At 42.7% G+C, this 17,438-nt stretch overlaps 1 long non-coding RNA gene across 1 annotated transcript; it reads right to left on the minus strand.

Moving 5' to 3' along the window:
• Positions 1-15,512: 15,512 nt before the first annotated feature.
• Positions 15,513-15,930, minus strand: LOC121977487. Its single transcript, XR_006110867.1, has 3 exons — positions 15,849-15,930; positions 15,657-15,734; positions 15,513-15,569 (listed from the first exon to the last, which is right to left on the minus strand). It is a non-coding gene; the product is annotated as an uncharacterized LOC121977487 (long non-coding RNA).
• Positions 15,931-17,438: the final 1,508 nt, after the last annotated feature.

Raw genomic sequence — 17,438 nt, forward strand, 5'->3', positions numbered from 1 at the left:
GTTCAGAGCCTAGAACCTACAAGCATAACTCTTACCTAAAAGTTATGGTCTGAACTTGTTTATAGCCTTGAGGTTTCAGATTCTTATCAAACCAAAAACCTCACACTAACTCCAACCATATGGAGTTCTGTCTTCTTGGTCCTTAAGAGTTCAAAACATATTTTTGCTAAACTCATCTCTATGATCAGGTTCAAGTTTGTCAAAATATAAACGACTTGTCCTAATTTTCAAACAAGGCATGAAAGCTGAAATTCTTGATCCTTGTTATGTTTAGTTTCAAGTTTGTCAAAATATATCCAAGTTGTTATTATTTCCTTTAATAACCTATCGTTTTATCAATCAAAGTCATGACATGAACCAAGCAACAATACCAATCAACACATCAACCATCAACCATGATTAGAAAATTTCTAGGCAAAAGTTCAACCAAGATTCCTTGGTTGGAATATATGAGTAAGATCTAGGAGCCAAATACACATGAATTATGTAATGGCCTTCCCCATGCTCAATTAATATCTCTTCAACCTAATTATTCAAGGGATGCATGATACATTTTGAATAATTGGGTTGATCCTAGCATCTCACCCCATTTCTAGCAAACAAAAGTATTTTGTTAAACCTTATAGTTTGTGTGAGATGTTCCCAAGTTGCCCAAATTATTGTCCCAATTACTCTAGTCATTTTAATAGTCCTTATTGATCATGGTGAAGTTCTAATGACCTAAGGAGCCAAACACATTCCCAATTCCCTCCTTAAATGACTAAATTCATTCTCCGGAAGGGGTTTGGTGAAAATATCAGCTAGGTTTGACTTTGAATCCACATATGTGAGCACAATGTCACCCCTAGCTACGTGATCTCTAATGAAGTGATGACGCACTTCAATGTGCTTGGTCCTTGAATGATGGACTGGATTTTTAGTTAGGTTGATCGTGCTAATGTTGTCACATAGCACTTGTACACCCTTATAAGAAAGTCCATAATCCTCTAGGGTGTGTATCATCCACAACAATTGTGATACACTCTCTCCTATGGCAATATATTCGGCCTCGGTCGTGGAGAGAGCAACACAATGTTGCTTCCGACTTGACCAACTAACTAAAGATGAACCTAAAAATTGGCAACCCCCACTAGTGCTTTTCCGATCCAATTTGCACCCAGCATAATCGGAATCGGTATAGCCTATCAAGTCAAAAGACTCTGTACGAGGGTACCATAGACCTACTCGAATTGTGCCCTTAAGGTATCTCAATATTCTCTTAACTGCAATTAAATGAGATTCCTTGGCATAGACTTGATATCTAGCGCACATGCCCACAAACAAAAGTATGTCCGGTCGACTAGCTGTGAGATATAGAAGACTACCAATCATGCTTCTATATTGCGTTAGATCAATTGGTTTTCCACTCTCATCATTGTCAAGGCGAGTGTTTGTCGCCATTGGAGTGGACACTTCCTTAGAGTCACTCATATTGAATTTTCTAAGCATCTCTTGAGTGTATTTTGTCTGATGGACATAAATTCCATCTCGAGTTTGTTTGATTTCAAGTCCGAGGAAGAATGTCAATTCTCCTACTAGACTCATCTCAAACTCACTTTCCATGTGAGAAATGAATTCATTCAAATAGCCCTTGTTATTTGAGCCACAAATTATGTCGTCGACATACACTTGGGCTACAAAAATGTTTTCACCATCTCTACGCAGAAATAGTGTTGGGTCTATTTGGCCTCTTACAAAGCCCTTTTCTAATAGGTAAGTTGACAACCTTTCGTACCATGCTCGAGGTGCTTGTTTAAGCCCATAGAGAGCTTTCTTGAGCTTGTATACGTGGTTTGGAGCTTTGGTACTCACAAACCCCGGTGGTTGTTCAACATAGACCTCTTCTTTAATGAAACCATTTAAGAAGGCAGATTTAACATCCATTTGATAGAGCTTGAAACCTCTATGTGCAGCAAAAGCTAGCATCAAACGAATGGACTCTAATCGGGCCACGGGAGCATAAGTCTCATCATAATCGAGACCTTTGACTTGACTATAGCCCTTGGCTACAAGTCTTGCCTTGTTTCTTACAACTTCTCCCTTTTGATTTAACTTATTTTTGAAGACCCATTTAGTTCCAATAATGGTGGTCTTCTTAGGTCTAGGAACTAAGTCCCACACTTGGCTCCTTTCAAATTGACCTAACTCATCTTGCATAGCTATGATCCAATCAGGATCGCGCAATGCCTCATCAACTAATTTTGGTTCAATCTCTGAAATCAATGCGACTTCATTAGACTCATTTCTAAAGAATGACCTAGTCCTAACCCCTTGGTGGATGTCTCCCACAATTTGGTCTTGGGGATGACTAGTGGCTATCCTAAATTGTCTTGGTGTTGATGGTGCCTCATGAATGGTCTCACTAGGCACAGGCAAGGACTCAATATCAGGCAAGGGATCAACCGGAGCCCTTTGTTGCCTTTGCTCATCGTCATCAGAGTCAACCTCGACTCTTTCTTCATTTTGATCATTCAAACTTAGATTTCTAAGTTCAAATTGAATTTCTCCTACATCCCTTGATTGATCATTTGAGTTGGGGATTTCTTCAAACGCTACATCTGAGGACTCCTCAATCAATTTGGTCCTATTGTTGTAGACTCGATAGGCTTTGCTGGTGAGAGAGTACCCGACCAGTATCCCTTCATCAGCCTTAGCTGTGAACTTCCCAAGATGATCCTTTGTGTTCAAGATAAACACCTTACAACCAAACACCCTAAGATGTTTAATTGTAGGAGGTCTCCCAAACCAAAGTTCATGGGGGGTCTTTCCTAAAAACCTATGTATCAATATTCGGTTTTGCACATAGCACGCTGTATTTACAGCTTCAGCCCACAAGTAACTCGGTAGTGAGTACTCATTAAGCATGCTTCGTGCAGCCTCTTGCAAGACTCGGTTCTTTCTCTCCACAACCTCATTTTGCTGTGGGGTCCTTGGAGTTGAGAACTCATGTCTATACCCTTTTGCTTGACAAAATTCTAAGAACCTATGGTTTTGAAATTCACCACCATGATCACTTCTAATGGTTTTAATTGTTGTTGATTTTTCATTTTCAGTTCTTCTACAAAAAGAAATAAAAATATCTATGGTTTGATCCTTAGTTTTCAAAAAGAAAGTCCATGTGTATCTAGTAAAATCATCAATAATTACTAAACAATATCTACTACCATTCAATGAAATAACATTGTTACAATCAAACAAGTCCATATGTAATAAGTCTAAGACAGTAGATGTACTCACAGTGCTTTTACCTTTATGAGGTGCTTTTGTTTGCTTACCCATTTGACATGCATCACATAGTTTGTTCTTTTGGTACTTGATGCTTGGTAAGCCTCGTACTAGTCCTTTGTTGGCCAACTTCCGAACGTTCTTCATGTTTACATGTGCCAACCTTCTATGCCAAAGCCAAGACTCTTCTTCTTTTGACATGAAACACTTAATCAAAGCATTAGTAGCACTTTTAAACGATACTTGATAAATATTATCAACCCTTGTGCCTACTAGTACCGTGTCAAGTGTGTCAATGTGTTTAACCAAACATTGACTTGAATGAAATTCAATTGTGTAACCCGTATCACACAATTGACTGACACTTAGGAGATTAAAAGTCATCCCCTTGACTAGAAGGACATTCTTGATATGGAGACATTCGGATATATGAATGTCTCCAACTCCTACAACCTTAAGACTACCATTGTTACCAAATGACACATTACCTCTACTTTTGTTTTGAATGGTTGTAAACAGTGATTTGTTCCCGGTCATGTGCTTGGAGCATCCACTATCAACAAACCAAGTTGATAGATGCTCCCCCTCGATCAATGCCTACAATACACGAAAGATAGATGTTTTAGGTACCCAAATCTTGGGACCTAATGCATCTACAATGAAAGACTTAGGCACCCATGCCTTTGTTACCTTCTTCCTAGGCTCATGAACCCTAGAAACATGCGATCTATGAAATTGGGTTCTTGACACTAAAGAAATAAAGCTAGACTCCTTAGGTTGGTATCCTAATCCAGCCTTGTTGTAGACCGCCCTTTGGGCATTTAGAATCATGTCTAATGTCTTGGAGCTAGTTGAGAATTTCTCAAGCATTTTCTTGAGTTTCTCAACCTCATCCTTCAAGGCTTTGTTTTCATCTTCAAGGAGCTCTAGATGTAGGTCATCAACCTCATCTTCCCTAAGAGCTCTCAAGTTCTCTACTTCTTCTTTTAATGATTTATTTTCTGTTTTTGACTTTTTAAGCAATGTAGATAAATGAGTGATAGTCTTATAACACTTTTCTATATGAGAAGAGGTTACCTCTTCATCATCCGACGATGATGAAGCCGCGGTTGAGGCGTCGCTCGAATCTCCCTCACTTCCGGAGTCCGAAACCTCCCTTGCCATGAGTGCTAATTGTCGTGTGCTCTTTTCCATCTTCTCTTCTTCTTCCGATGAGCTTGATGAGGACTCATCCCAAGTGGCCTTGAGAGCCTTCTTCTTCTTGGCTCTTTCCTCCTTCTTTTTGGCTCGTTCCTCCTTCTTCTTAAGTTTTGGACACTCACTTCGATAGTGTCCCTTTTTGCTGCACTCATAACATGTAACATTAGTTTTGTCAATATTTTGTTCACTAGGTTTACCTTTTCCTTTGTATCTCCTGCTCCTTCTCATGACTCTTCTTACGAAATTCGCCATCTCACTTGATGATGATCCACTTTCATCATCGGATTCTGAGGAAGAGGTGGATGAGGAAATCTCCTTTTCTTTCTTCTTTTCCTTCTTCCTTCTTCCATCCTTGCTCTTTGGTCCTGCAAACAAAGCAATACCCTTCTCTTTTTGACCTTTGTTAGCAAGCTCATGAAGTTCCATCTCACAGAAAAATTCATCTAATTTAACAATGGAAAGATCCTTGGATACCTTGTAGGCATCTACCATAGATGACCACAAGGCATTCCTAGGAAAAGCTTTTAGAGCATACCTTACTAGATCGCGATTCTCCACTCGTTCGTCCACCGAGTGTAGACCATTGATGATCTCCTTGAATCTCCCATGAAGTTCACTTACCGTTTCATTGTCCTTCATGGTTAGATTTTGAAGCTGATTCAAGAATAGGTCCCTCTTGGCAATCCGAGAATCTCGAGTTCCCTCTTGGAGCTCGATGAGTTTGTTCCATAGGTCTCTTGCACTTGAGAACGGACCTACCTTGACGAGTTGATCCTTGGCGATTCCACATTGCAAGGTGACCATAGCCTTGGCATCGGCTTGTGCTTTGCGGAGTTGTTCGGTAGACCATCTTGACGAATCAAGTTCCTTACCTTCTTCATCTTTTGGTGGTGTAAAACCCTCCTTGACGGAAAACCACATGGAGATATCGGTCTTGAGGTAATACTCCATGCGGCTTTTCCAGTATTGGAAATCTGCTCCCTCGAAATAGGGTGGACGGTTGGTGCTGAATCCCTCCTTCATGGCCATTGTTTAGCTCTTTGGGTTGTTAAGCCGAAATGAAGAGCACCAGGCTCTGATACCACTTGTTGGGATCTTAGATGGCTAGTGGGGGGGTGAATAGCCTTTTTAAAAACAAAAACAAACTTTCTACACAGAGATTTGTTAGCACAGCGGAAATAATCAAAACAAACACTTATGCAAAGAAAAAACGCACCACCACTAACACAATGATGTACGAGGTTCGGGGATAACTTGCCCCTACTCCTCGGCGTGTCCGTAAGGTGGACGATCCCTTGATCTTTCGGTAGATCAACCCCCGGACAGATTCCGGCTAAGTACTTCTCCTTCTCGGTGGAGAAAACCTCCCACAAAGTCTCAAAACAGATTTAGAATGAAGCAAAAGACTTAGACTTACAGAATTTTGTGGCTACTATGGATGCACAATCAACTTACAGCCACAATGAATGCATGCAGAGAGTGAAGAAGAAGTAGATTCACAGCCAAGAGCTTCACAAAACACCCTTGCTTGAACGTCGACAGAGAGTTTGCTTCCAAAAGAAAGAATTCTACCAAACCTCTCTTTTGCCTCCTTCTTATTTCTCTGCTCTCTTGCTGTCTTCAGCCAGAGCCAAGCCACTGCATCGAATCACGTCAACCAGTAGCGTATCACTGTCGCCGAACCAGGCGTCGCCAATCACGCTTCTTCCTCATCTGATTATCTGAGCTCACACCAATACCATCCTTGGTCTTCACTGGTGTCTCTGAACTCGAACCAATGAGGAAGAGTCAAGCTGATTGCAGCCAGTGAGCCAACTGAACAAGCCAGTGAACGTTGACGCTTCTTTTGCACAATCTGCAGCGATAACCAGTGGAAAAACCATTTTGTTTTATTCCTTTGATAGTCATTGATTTGAATTAAAGCATCACCATGGTACCTGCAACCTGTTACTCAAAAAGCTCACAAGCGGATGTTAGATCGACGATAACAAACGAATCGTAAATCGCAGTAAACCGGTGTGCAGTGGTGGATCGGCCGGACCGATCCACACCTTGATTGAACTCGATCGGTCGTGAAGACCGATCAGAGGTCCCGATCGGCCCGCACCGATCGAGGTTTAATGGGTGCGCCTCGCACTCGAGATCGTCACCGATCGGTGCGAGACCGATCAGATATGACCGATCGGTCCGGCTGCACGATTAGTTCATATGGACGGTCCACGGACCGATCCAACGCCTTTTCCTTCTCGCGACATCATCTCCCGATCGGTCTACGCATCGATCAGATTACACTCAGAGGCTATCGAGTGTTTCGATCGGTCCTGCATCGATCGTTACACCTCGCAGCATCGAGTGTTTCGATCGCCGCACCGATCAGCAAACATAGTTTCACCAGATCGGTCTGTGCACCGATCAGGAAAATAAAATCCCACTGAATCGGTCTGTTGACCGATCCAACGCCCATGTGATATTGGGATTGGTCTTGAGAACGAGCTACCGAGCCCTCTCTGACCTAGTCCGGAGAACGAGCTACCGAGCCCTCTCCGACTTCGTCCGGTCCAGAGAACGAGCTACCGATCCCTCTCTGACCTAGTCCGGAGAACGAGCTACCGAGCCCTCTCCGACTTCGTCCGGTCCAGAGAACGAGCTACCGAGCCCTCTCTGACCACTCCGTGCCAAGTCTCCATACTTGGACTTTTCCCATGCCAAGCTCCCTGCTTGGACTTTTCACCAGATGTCTAGTCAACCTTGACCCATCTGGATTTCCCTTGCCTGGCTTCACTCACCAGGACTTTCCCTCCCAATGGATCAACCTCGATCAGTAGTCAGTCTGAGTTTGATTAATATCTTATACAAACTTAAATCAGTGTCAACATTAAAACAACAGCCAGGTCAGACTGTATCAACAAATATGATAACAGTAGTTACTCTATTAAGATTGTATTAGTCATATATGCCTCTATGTCTCTAGAATGGCACGAGGACGCCCAGCTAAAAGGGCACCAGCTACTGAGCCCCAGCATGAGGCAGGCGGTTCAGTGCCTACCCCAGACCTTACAGCAGCAGCTAGCTGAACAGCAACAGGAAATAGCCACCTTAAAGGCTAATCAGCAGAATACTCCCACAGTTACCCCAGAACCAAACTTAGCGACACCAGTAGTCTTAGAGGTTCCACCAGTCCAGCCTGCAGCACCAGTAGCTCCAGCAGCAGGAACACAGAGAGAAGCCTATCTGATCCAGTGGCAGAGAGTCAAGCCAGAGAATTTCTCAGGCACCAACGAACAATGGGATGCTCAAGCCTGGTTCAAAACACTGGAAAGTACGATGGAGCTCCTGGACTGGCCAGAGTGTGAAAAGGTGAAGTGCGCCTCTTTCTGCTTGACAAGGGATGCACGCATGTGGTGGGAGAGAATTAGAGCGAAGCGCCCAGTAAACCAGATGACATGGGCAGACTTCGAGAAGGAGTTCTTTGAGGAATTCTTTCACATGCGGGTCACAAACCGCCACTACGACGAGTTCACCGAGTTTCGTCAGGGCAACCTATCAGTTGAGGAAGCCGTGAAGAAATTCAACAGGTTGGCTCGTTTATGCCCTGAACTAATCAGTACAGAAAAAGAACGAGTTCAGTTGATGCTCAAGATGCTGAGGCCGGAAATAGCAATGAACGTGGCTGGCGGCATTCTTAGGCCGCAAACCACTGAAGAACTAGTTAGTAGCGCCCTGACCACTGAGCACTACCAGAATAATATCAAGCAGCAGAAACAAGTCCCCTCAGAGTCCAAAGGGCAAGGAGGCTCAGGTACTCAGAAACAACAGGGCCACAGCTCTAACTGGAAAGGGAACTCCAGCAACAAACGCAAACCAGGGAGTTACCCAAAAAGAGGACCAGCTAGCAAGCAGCCTAGTTACCCAAAGTGTGCTACTTGTGGGAAATTCCATCCTGGAGTTTGTCGTAAGGGCACATGAGGATGCTTCGAATGCGGATAGGAAGGGCATATGGCCAAGCAGTGTCCGAATAAGGCCAGCTTCCCTCCACCATAGCCGATCCAGTACGAAGCCAAACCAGCACAGTTGCATCATATGCAAGCTGCTTTAGATGGTCCACACATCAGTCAGGGTAGATTAGAAGCCCCTCCAGCTACGACCAATGCGAGGATCTATTCACTGACCAGAGAGGACGTAGCAAATGCCTCGACAGTTGTTACAGGTCAGATTAGTATTTTACAGCAAAGTACAACTGTCTTATTCGATACTGGGGCAACCCATTCTTATATATCCAGGGCATTTGCTGAGAAGTTAGCAAGACCTCCAGAGGTACTCAGTAGTCAGTTTCTGACGACCTTACCTTCAGGAGAAATTATGGCATCCACGCACTGGCTCAGAGCAGTGCCAGTCATTATAGCAAACAGAGATCTCTTTTGTGATCTGATAGTGCTAAATATGACTGACTACGATGTCATATTTGGGATGGACTTCTTGATCAAATACGGTGCCTCAATAGAATGCCGTAAGCAGAAAGTTATATTCCAACCTGAAGCAGAAGCACAGTTCGAGTTCGTCGGAGACCCAAAGAGAAAGCCCAAGAAATTTCTCTCAGCTATGAAGGCACAGAGATGAATGGATTCAAGATGTACGGGATTTTTAGCACATGTAGTCAATACCAGTCAGGACAGGGACCAACAGCTAGCAAAGGTCCGAGTCATATGTGACTACCCAGCAGTCTTCCCTGAAGAGTTACCAGGCTTAGCACCAGACAGGGAGATTGAATTCGAGATAGAACTCATTCCCGGTACAAATCCTATCTCCAAAGCGCCTTACCGCATGGCTCCAGCAGAACTGAAGGAACTTCATGAGCAATTACAGGAGCTGCTTGACAAGGGCTTCATACGCCCTAGTCACTCACCATGGGGAGCGCCTGTATTGTTCGTGAAGAAGAAGGACGGGAGCATGTGCCTGTGTATAGATTACCGGGCACTAAACCAAGTCACGATCAAGAACAGATATCCTCTTCCAAGAATAGATGGCCTGTTCGATCAGCTAAAGGGAGCAGCAGTGTTCTCTAAGATAGACCTCAGATCAGGTTATCATCAGGTGAAAGTTAAAGAAGGGGATATACCCAAGACAGCATTCAGGACCAGATACGGACATTACGAGTTCATAGTCATGCCCTTTGGTGTGACAAATGTCCCAGCTACTTTCATGGACCTCATGAACAGGGTATTCAGAGAATACTTAGATAAGTTCGTTATTGTATTCATCGATGACATTCTTATCTATTCAGGAACTCAGGAAGAACACGCAGAGCACCTGAAAATAGTACTACAGACCCTTCAGCAGAACCAGTTGTACGCCAAGTTCACAAAATGTAAATTTTGGTTAGATCAGGTGTCCTTCCTGGGCCACATCATCTCAAAGGATGGTATTATGGTAGACCCCAGTAAGATAGAAGCTGTGAGTAACTGGAAAAGACCCAAGAACGCTAGCGAGATCAGAAGCTTTCTGGTACTAGCAAGTTATTACAGAAAGTTTGTAGAGGACTTCTCCAGAATAGCCTCCCCACTGACAGCTCTTACCAGAAAGAACAGAAAATTTCAGTGGACAGAGGACTGTGAGAACAACTTCAGCGAGTTAAAGAGGAGATTGATCAGTGCTCCCATTTTGACTCTACCAGCCAACACAGATAGCTTTGCCATTTACAGTGACGCCTCTAAGTTGGGATTAGGAGCAGTACTGATGCAAGAAGGTAAGGTGATCGTGTTGGATCGAGAAGCGCTAGAGGGGGGGTGAATAGCGCTCGTGGCTATCTTGTTCGATTATCGGAATCGTAAGAACTATCGGAGTAATTAAGCAGCGTAATAAAACAAAGTAAGCACACAGAGACAGGAGGATTTTTACTTCGTTTGGAGCCTTGATCGACTCCTACTCGAAGGCCCGCGATCCTTGATCGCTTCCGGTGGGCAACAACTATAATTCGTAAAAGTTACAATCTGAATTACAATTAAAGCAATAAGTAAACTAATACCGACAACAACAGATCGAAGAGTCTGAGCTTTGGGTTGTCGACATCGAGTAGTAGCACTTCAAGGTCGTCTCGTAGGCAGCACTTCACAAAAGAAAGCTTAGAAGATTGTTGTTCTGAAGCTGCACCTCGACCCTCTTTTTATATGACATTCAGGGCGCCTGGATCCATTCCGGGCGCCTGGAGTGTGACGTGGCCAACCAACCAGGATGCTCCACGTGGCGAAGTCGTGTAGGGGATAAAACTTGGTCCCGGGCGCCCGGACCACCTTCTTCCAGCAGGTTCCTCACCTGCAAACAAAGGTTAGTCTGAGCAAAATACCCTGCAAGACAGCATTAGAATCTGATAAAACATAGTAAAGAATAAATGACAGTCTCGGGACTGTCCGGGTCTGACTTCGGATTTCCTACCGGAAATCCTAGGTCGACCCGACGCCTACTGTTCCCTCTACGGGGAACGCGTCCTCACCTACTCCCCTCAGGAGAGATTACCTGATGCCAGTCCGGTCCTCCAGACCGACTGGACTTTCCGCCTAGGGTTATCACCCCCTAGGACCTAGGGTTACCGCCCCCTAGGGTTTTTCTCCACCTAGGGTTACCACCCCCTAGGACCTAAGGTTGCCGCCCCTTAGGGTTTTCCTCCACCTAGGGTTACCGCCCCCTAGGACCTAAGGTTGCCGCCCCTTAGGGTTTTCCTCCACCTAGGGTTACCGCCCCCTAGGACCTAAGGTTACCCCCCCTTAGGATTTTCCCCTGCCTAACCGCAGTTAGGACTTTCATGAAACCTTATTTAACCATGTTAGATAACAAGGAGCCTTAACTTTGAATCCCTTTGCCATTATCAAAACTGAGGTTCGATCGTCGGATGCTTACTGCACCAACAGATCGCCTATGCCTCCAGACAACTCAAGGAATATGAGAAGAATTACCCTACTCATGACCTTGAGCTTGCAGCAGTAGTGTTCGCTCTCAAAATTTGGAGACATTACTTGTATGGAGCTCAGTGCAGAGTGTATACAGATCATCAGAGTCTGATGTACTTCTTCACTCAGAAGGATCTGAATATGCGACAGCGTAGATGGCTAGAGCTGGTCAAAGATTATGACATTGATATCCTCTACCACCCAGGAAAAGCTAATAAGGTACCAGACGCACTTAGCAGAAAGTCCGATGCTACCTTACTATCCCTAGCAGCCATGTCACCACCCCTACAGAAGGAGATCACAGATTTCGGTCTCGAACTTATAGTGGGACAACTCTCTACTATGACATTAGCATCTACCCTGCTTGGTGACATCCAGACAGCTCAGGAACAGGATCCTGAAATTCAGAAAATCAAGCAAGGACTAGCAGAATCAGAAAGTGGAGAGTTTAGAGTGTCCGCTAGCGGGGTGTTGTATTTTGGTGACAGACTCTGTGTTCCAGATCAGGAGGAACTACGGAGGAAGATTTTAGATGAGGCTCACAGGACTCCCTATGCGATGCATCCTGGCTCCACCAAGATGTACCAGGACTTGAAGAAACATTTTTGGTGGCCTGGGATGAAAAGATACATCGCTAGATACGTTAGTACCTATCTGACTTGCCAGAGAGTCAAGGCAGAACATCAGAGACCAGGAGGAGTTTTGCAGCACATTCAGATACCCAAATGGAAGTGGGAAGACATTTCCATGGATTTCATAGTGGGACTACCCAGAACCACGAATGGTTTTGATACCATCTGGGTAATAGTCGACAGGTTGACTAAATCATCCCACTTCTTAGCTATCAGGATATCCTACTCCATGGAACAGCTAGCACAGTTGTATCTCAAGGAGATCGTTAGACTACATGGAGTCCCACGAACCATTATATCAGACAGAGACAGCAGATTCACATCACACTTCTGGGAGTGTGTATAGTCAGCGTTGGGCATGAAGTTAAAGTTCAGCACAGCTTTCCATCCTCAGACAGATGGTCAGACGGAGCGAGTAAATCAGGTACTCGAAGATATGCTCCGAGCATGTGCCCTAGACTTCAGGGGAAGTTGGTGCAAATATCTGAGCTTAGCAGAATTTGCATACAACAACAGCTATCAGGCCACCATCGGCATGGCACCTTACGAGGCTCTCTATGGGCGGAGGTGTAGATCTCCAATCTGCTGGTACGAGAGTGGTGAATAGAAAGAACTAGAACTTCAGACAGATCTAGTGGCAGATACCACAGCAGCTATACAGCAAATCCGCCAGAGGATAGAGACAGCTTAGAGCCGCCAGAAAAGATATGCTGATACACGGCGCAGACCTTTAGAGTTCTCAGTTGGGGATTTAGTGTTCCTCATAGTAGCTCCCATGAAGGGAGTAATGCGTTTTGGGAAGAAGGGCAAACTAAGTCCCAGATATGTGGGATCATACCTTATCAGCAGGAGAGTTGGCAAGGTAGCATATGAGCTAGAGCTACCACAGGAGATGTCAGCCATCCATAATGTATTTCATGTCTCTATGCTGAAGAAGCATATCCCAGATGCCACCCAGGTGATTGAGCCCCAGTCGGTAGAAGTCCGCGAAGACCTCAGCTATGACAGTCGGCCTATTCAGATAATAGACCGAGCAGTTAAGAAATTGTGGAACAAGAAAGTACCATTAGTGAAAGTAATTTGGCAAAGTCACACAGTAGAAGAGGCAACCTGGGAGACAGAAGCCAGTATGAGACAGAAGTACCCAGAGTTATTCTAAGTTCGAGGATGAACTTTTTATAAGGTATGGGGGATTGTAACGCCCGAAAATTCTTAAAATAATTATTATAAATATCCTAGTATTTTTCTAGAATTTTAGGATATTTTTACAGAATTTTTAGAGTAGCGGAAGTAGTAAAAATAAATAGAAAACGAAAATAGCCTACGCGAGAATTGAACCCGAGACCTATTGGGTCCTACGACTTATAGCGGACTCTAGTAACCAAGTGAACCCAGCAAGGCCGTGCTGAAAGGAAAGGGAATCAATTAAATTTATATTAGAGTTGGGTGAATTTAACCACTTAATATAAATAGGAAATTAAAGGAGGAGTTATTAGATTTATTCGTGACTTTTCTCCTCCTCACCCTAACCTCACGCCGCCTCCTCCCTCCTCTCCCTCTCTCGGCGCACCAAGCCCTAAGGGCTCTAGGAGCACTTTCCAGCGACGACTTCGACACGAGGACGCTCCCCTCCGCGAGAGGAACGCATAGACGCGAGAAGATCGTCGAAAGGATCGTCTTCTCCGGAAATCTAGCGATTAGAATCGTAAGAAACTTCAAGCAGGAGGTAAGAAACCCCTCACCTGCAGTATAAGTAGCTCTCGTGTGAATTTCATGTATTAGTTTAGTAATATGTAGACTACCGACACAAAGGATGCGAACTAGCGCATACCAAGTGTTCGATTTAAATTGTTTAGCAGAGAAAAATGCAACTTAGGCATTTTAGTGGCTTAGATAAATGCAATAGAAGCATTTCATAGCTTATTGAGTCTTGCTCCAGCTTTTACAGGACTAGATGTCCAATGGGTAGGCTCCCACAGTCGCCTCTAGGTTTAGATAACCTAGTTCTAGGTTTAGACAACCTAGTAAAAGCAAGACGAGAATTTATTAGCTTATGTTCAGTATTTTACTTTCTCAGTGGCACTGTACTGGATTAGATATCCATTGGGTTGAACTCCCATAGTCGTCCCTAGGTTCAGCTAACCTAGTAAACCCTACTAGATTCGGAATTTACAACCCCGGGTTTAGTTAGGGATGCGCGCACAGCAAGTACAATTGTCGGGCCCAAACAGCAACATGATTATGTATTTTAATCTACTTATGAATATAGTTTTCAAACGTCACAAAATAGTTATGTGAATCAATACAACTTTAGTATCAGTTTAGTATTAGCTTAGCTCAGCTTTTGTATCAGTTTAGTTTCAATTGATACAACATGATAGATTATGATTAGCATTTATTGCCATGATCAGTTTCGATTTCCATGTGTTGTATGTCATGCCATGTTTAGCATATTCAGTATGTTCTTTTCAAATAGCATGTTTTCAAAGCATAAATAGCATCGTATGCATGTTTTTGTGAGGTAGATGGTTTCTTACTAAGCTCTCAAGCTTACAGATACTATTTTCCTTATACTGCAGATAAAGGTAAAGGCAAGATGGACTAGTGGAGGCTGGAGGTCAATGCAGTGATGAAGATGTGTGTGGATGGAACTTGGAACAAAGATCTTAGGGATTTTAGCAAGTTTAACTATTAGAACTTTGTTATTTTAGTTTTTGTCGTTCAGTTTGCTTAAATGTTATGAATTAGTGGATTATGCACCATGACATGTGTAGAATGCTAGATAATTGATGTTAGGAGGCATTTCATTTAGTTTGGAATTGATATGAGTGATTTTGGCACGAAACAGTGCTGAAATCAGGCTTCTGGTGTGAAATCAGAAACCCCAATCGATCGGCCGATCGATTGGGGCTTCTCAATCAATCAACCGATCGATCGAGAAGTTCGCACCGCGAACAGTAAGCTCTTGGATCTATCAGCCGATCGATTCGGATGTCTTCTGTCGCGAACAGAAAGCCCTGGGATCGATCACTGGATCGATTGGCCAGTCTGGATCGATCAGCTGATCGATCCAGAATATTATCCGGAGCACAGTAACGTGCTGAATCGATCACTGGATCGATCCAACCTAAGTTCCGTATACAATAGCCACCTGGATCGATCAATGGATCGATCCGGCCATTCCAATCGATCCGTGGATCGATTGGGAGGCCTGATATCAGCAAGAAACTCTTAGTTAAGTTCCTTGATCATTAGGGGATGTAATATATGTCATGAATAGTTTAGATTACACCCCTTAGCACATGTAGAACCAAGAAATGTTAATAGTTTAGCAAAATTTTAATTAGTACAGCTTCCGCACTTAGATTTAATGATGGTCATGGAATAGTTAGCACAGCATAATGTGACGATCATCCTTACAGCTTAGTTAGTAGAAGGCGGGTCATTACAAAACTACCTCCAAGAATCAGTCCCAATCCATATATTCCACTCATATGAACTCCAACGGCTGCTGTCCACCAAATCCATATCCCTAAATTAGCAATCCACTCCAAATTCAATTATCCCTAATTCAATACATAACCCTAATTAATTATGTATCAAAATTTACTAACTATACCTCAATTCACAGCCGCTATTGATCCACAACTAGGGATAGTGCCGCCGAAAGGAGTAGCCGCTGCTGGAGACCAAGACTCTACAACCAGAGACCACCATTCTCAATTAGCACAACCATTCCATCCAACACAGTGCTGCTCACAGCAGGACACGAAACAAGCACAAAATCGAAAACCAAATCCTAAACTCTCACCTTCAATCCCACTGTCAAATTATTGTCGCTTGTTGTCATCTTCTCCAGCTTCTGGTTTTCCGGCGGTCTAGGGCACCGAGTCAACCAGGGCGACGGCGCGCAGTGCAGAGGACAAGAAGAGGGGCGGTAGAGGAGAGGAAGCTAGGGCAGATGACAGATGGTACCCTGCCGACAAGCATCAGAGATGTTGGCCATCGGTGACCGGGTCGTGGCAGTGGGCTTAGGCTAGGGCACGGTGTCAATGATCAGCGTCAACGCTGCACAGAGTAGAGAGAAGAGAAGTGGCGCCGGTTGGTGGAGCAGTTAGGGCAAGCTTGGCGTCGGGGATGGCTCGGAGAGGAATGGCTAGGGCACGCGTGAGGGGAGGAGAGGAAACCGCCTCCTTGCGGTTAGGGCAGATCGGGGAGAAGAAGAAGAAGGCGCGCGGGGCGGGTGGGGGGGGGGGGGGGGGGACGGAAGAGGAGAAAAAGAAAATAAAGAAAAAGAAAACAAAAAGGGAAAAATGAAACATTTCCTCGCTAAAACGGGGTAGCCTAAACAGGCTTTTTCCGGGCCCCATTTTTTATCCCCGTAAACTCGTCCATACGAGCTCCGAAAAATTTCTAAAAATTCCAAAAAATTCCCTTATCATTATTCGCCATTTTTCCGGTATTTTACAGCTTAATCAAACATTCAGAGGAAAGAAACCTAACCTTATATCCAGAATCACACAATTGACTTATACTAAGAAGGTTGTATTTGTGTTTTTCAATAAGTAATACTTTCTTAACAATGAAATCAGTTTTGAGTTCAATATTATCTATCCCAATTATCTTGAGTTTGTCGTTGTTTCCAAAGGCAACTGTTCCTAATCTTTTGTAGGTTAATTGAGTGAATTTGGTGTGATCCCCATCATGTATTTGGAGCAACCACTATCAAATATCAACTTGGTTTCCTACAATGGGTAGGAGTTAAGATTAATTTTATTTTAAGTTAATTTTAATTTTAAGTTAAATTTGAGTTAATTTAATTTAAGTTAATTTTAAGTTTAAGTCAATTTAAGTTAATTTAATTTAGGTTTGATTTAATTTAAATTTTAAATTAATTTTAAGTTAAATTTAAGTTAATTTTAATTTTAAGTTAATTTAAGTCAATCTAAGTTAATTTAAATTTTAAGTAAAATTTAAGTTGAATTTTAAGTTAATTTAGTTAACTTTTAATTTTAATTTAAGTTTTAGATTAAGTTAAGTTTTAGTTAAGTTAATTTTTAATTAAGTTAATTTTATGTTAATTTAATTTAAGTTAATTTTAAGTTTGAGTTTAATTTAATTTTAAGTTTTAATTTTAATTTAATTTTTAATTTTAAGTTTAAATTTAATTTAATTTTTAAGTTAAAGTTTAAGTTTAATTTAATTTTTAACTTTAAGTTTAATTTAATTTTTGATTTTAAGTTTAATTTAATTTTTTATTTAAGTTTTATTTAATTTTTAATTTTAAGTTTAATTTAATTTTTAAGTTTAAGTTTAATTTAATTTTTAAGTTTAAGTTTAAGTTTAATTTTAATTTTAAGTTTAATTTAATTTTTAAGTTTAAGTTTAATTTAATTTTTAA

Source organism: Zingiber officinale, chromosome 4B (genome assembly GCF_018446385.1).
Source record: "Zingiber officinale cultivar Zhangliang chromosome 4B, Zo_v1.1, whole genome shotgun sequence".
Classification (NCBI taxonomy): Eukaryota; Viridiplantae; Streptophyta; class Magnoliopsida; order Zingiberales; family Zingiberaceae; genus Zingiber; species Zingiber officinale.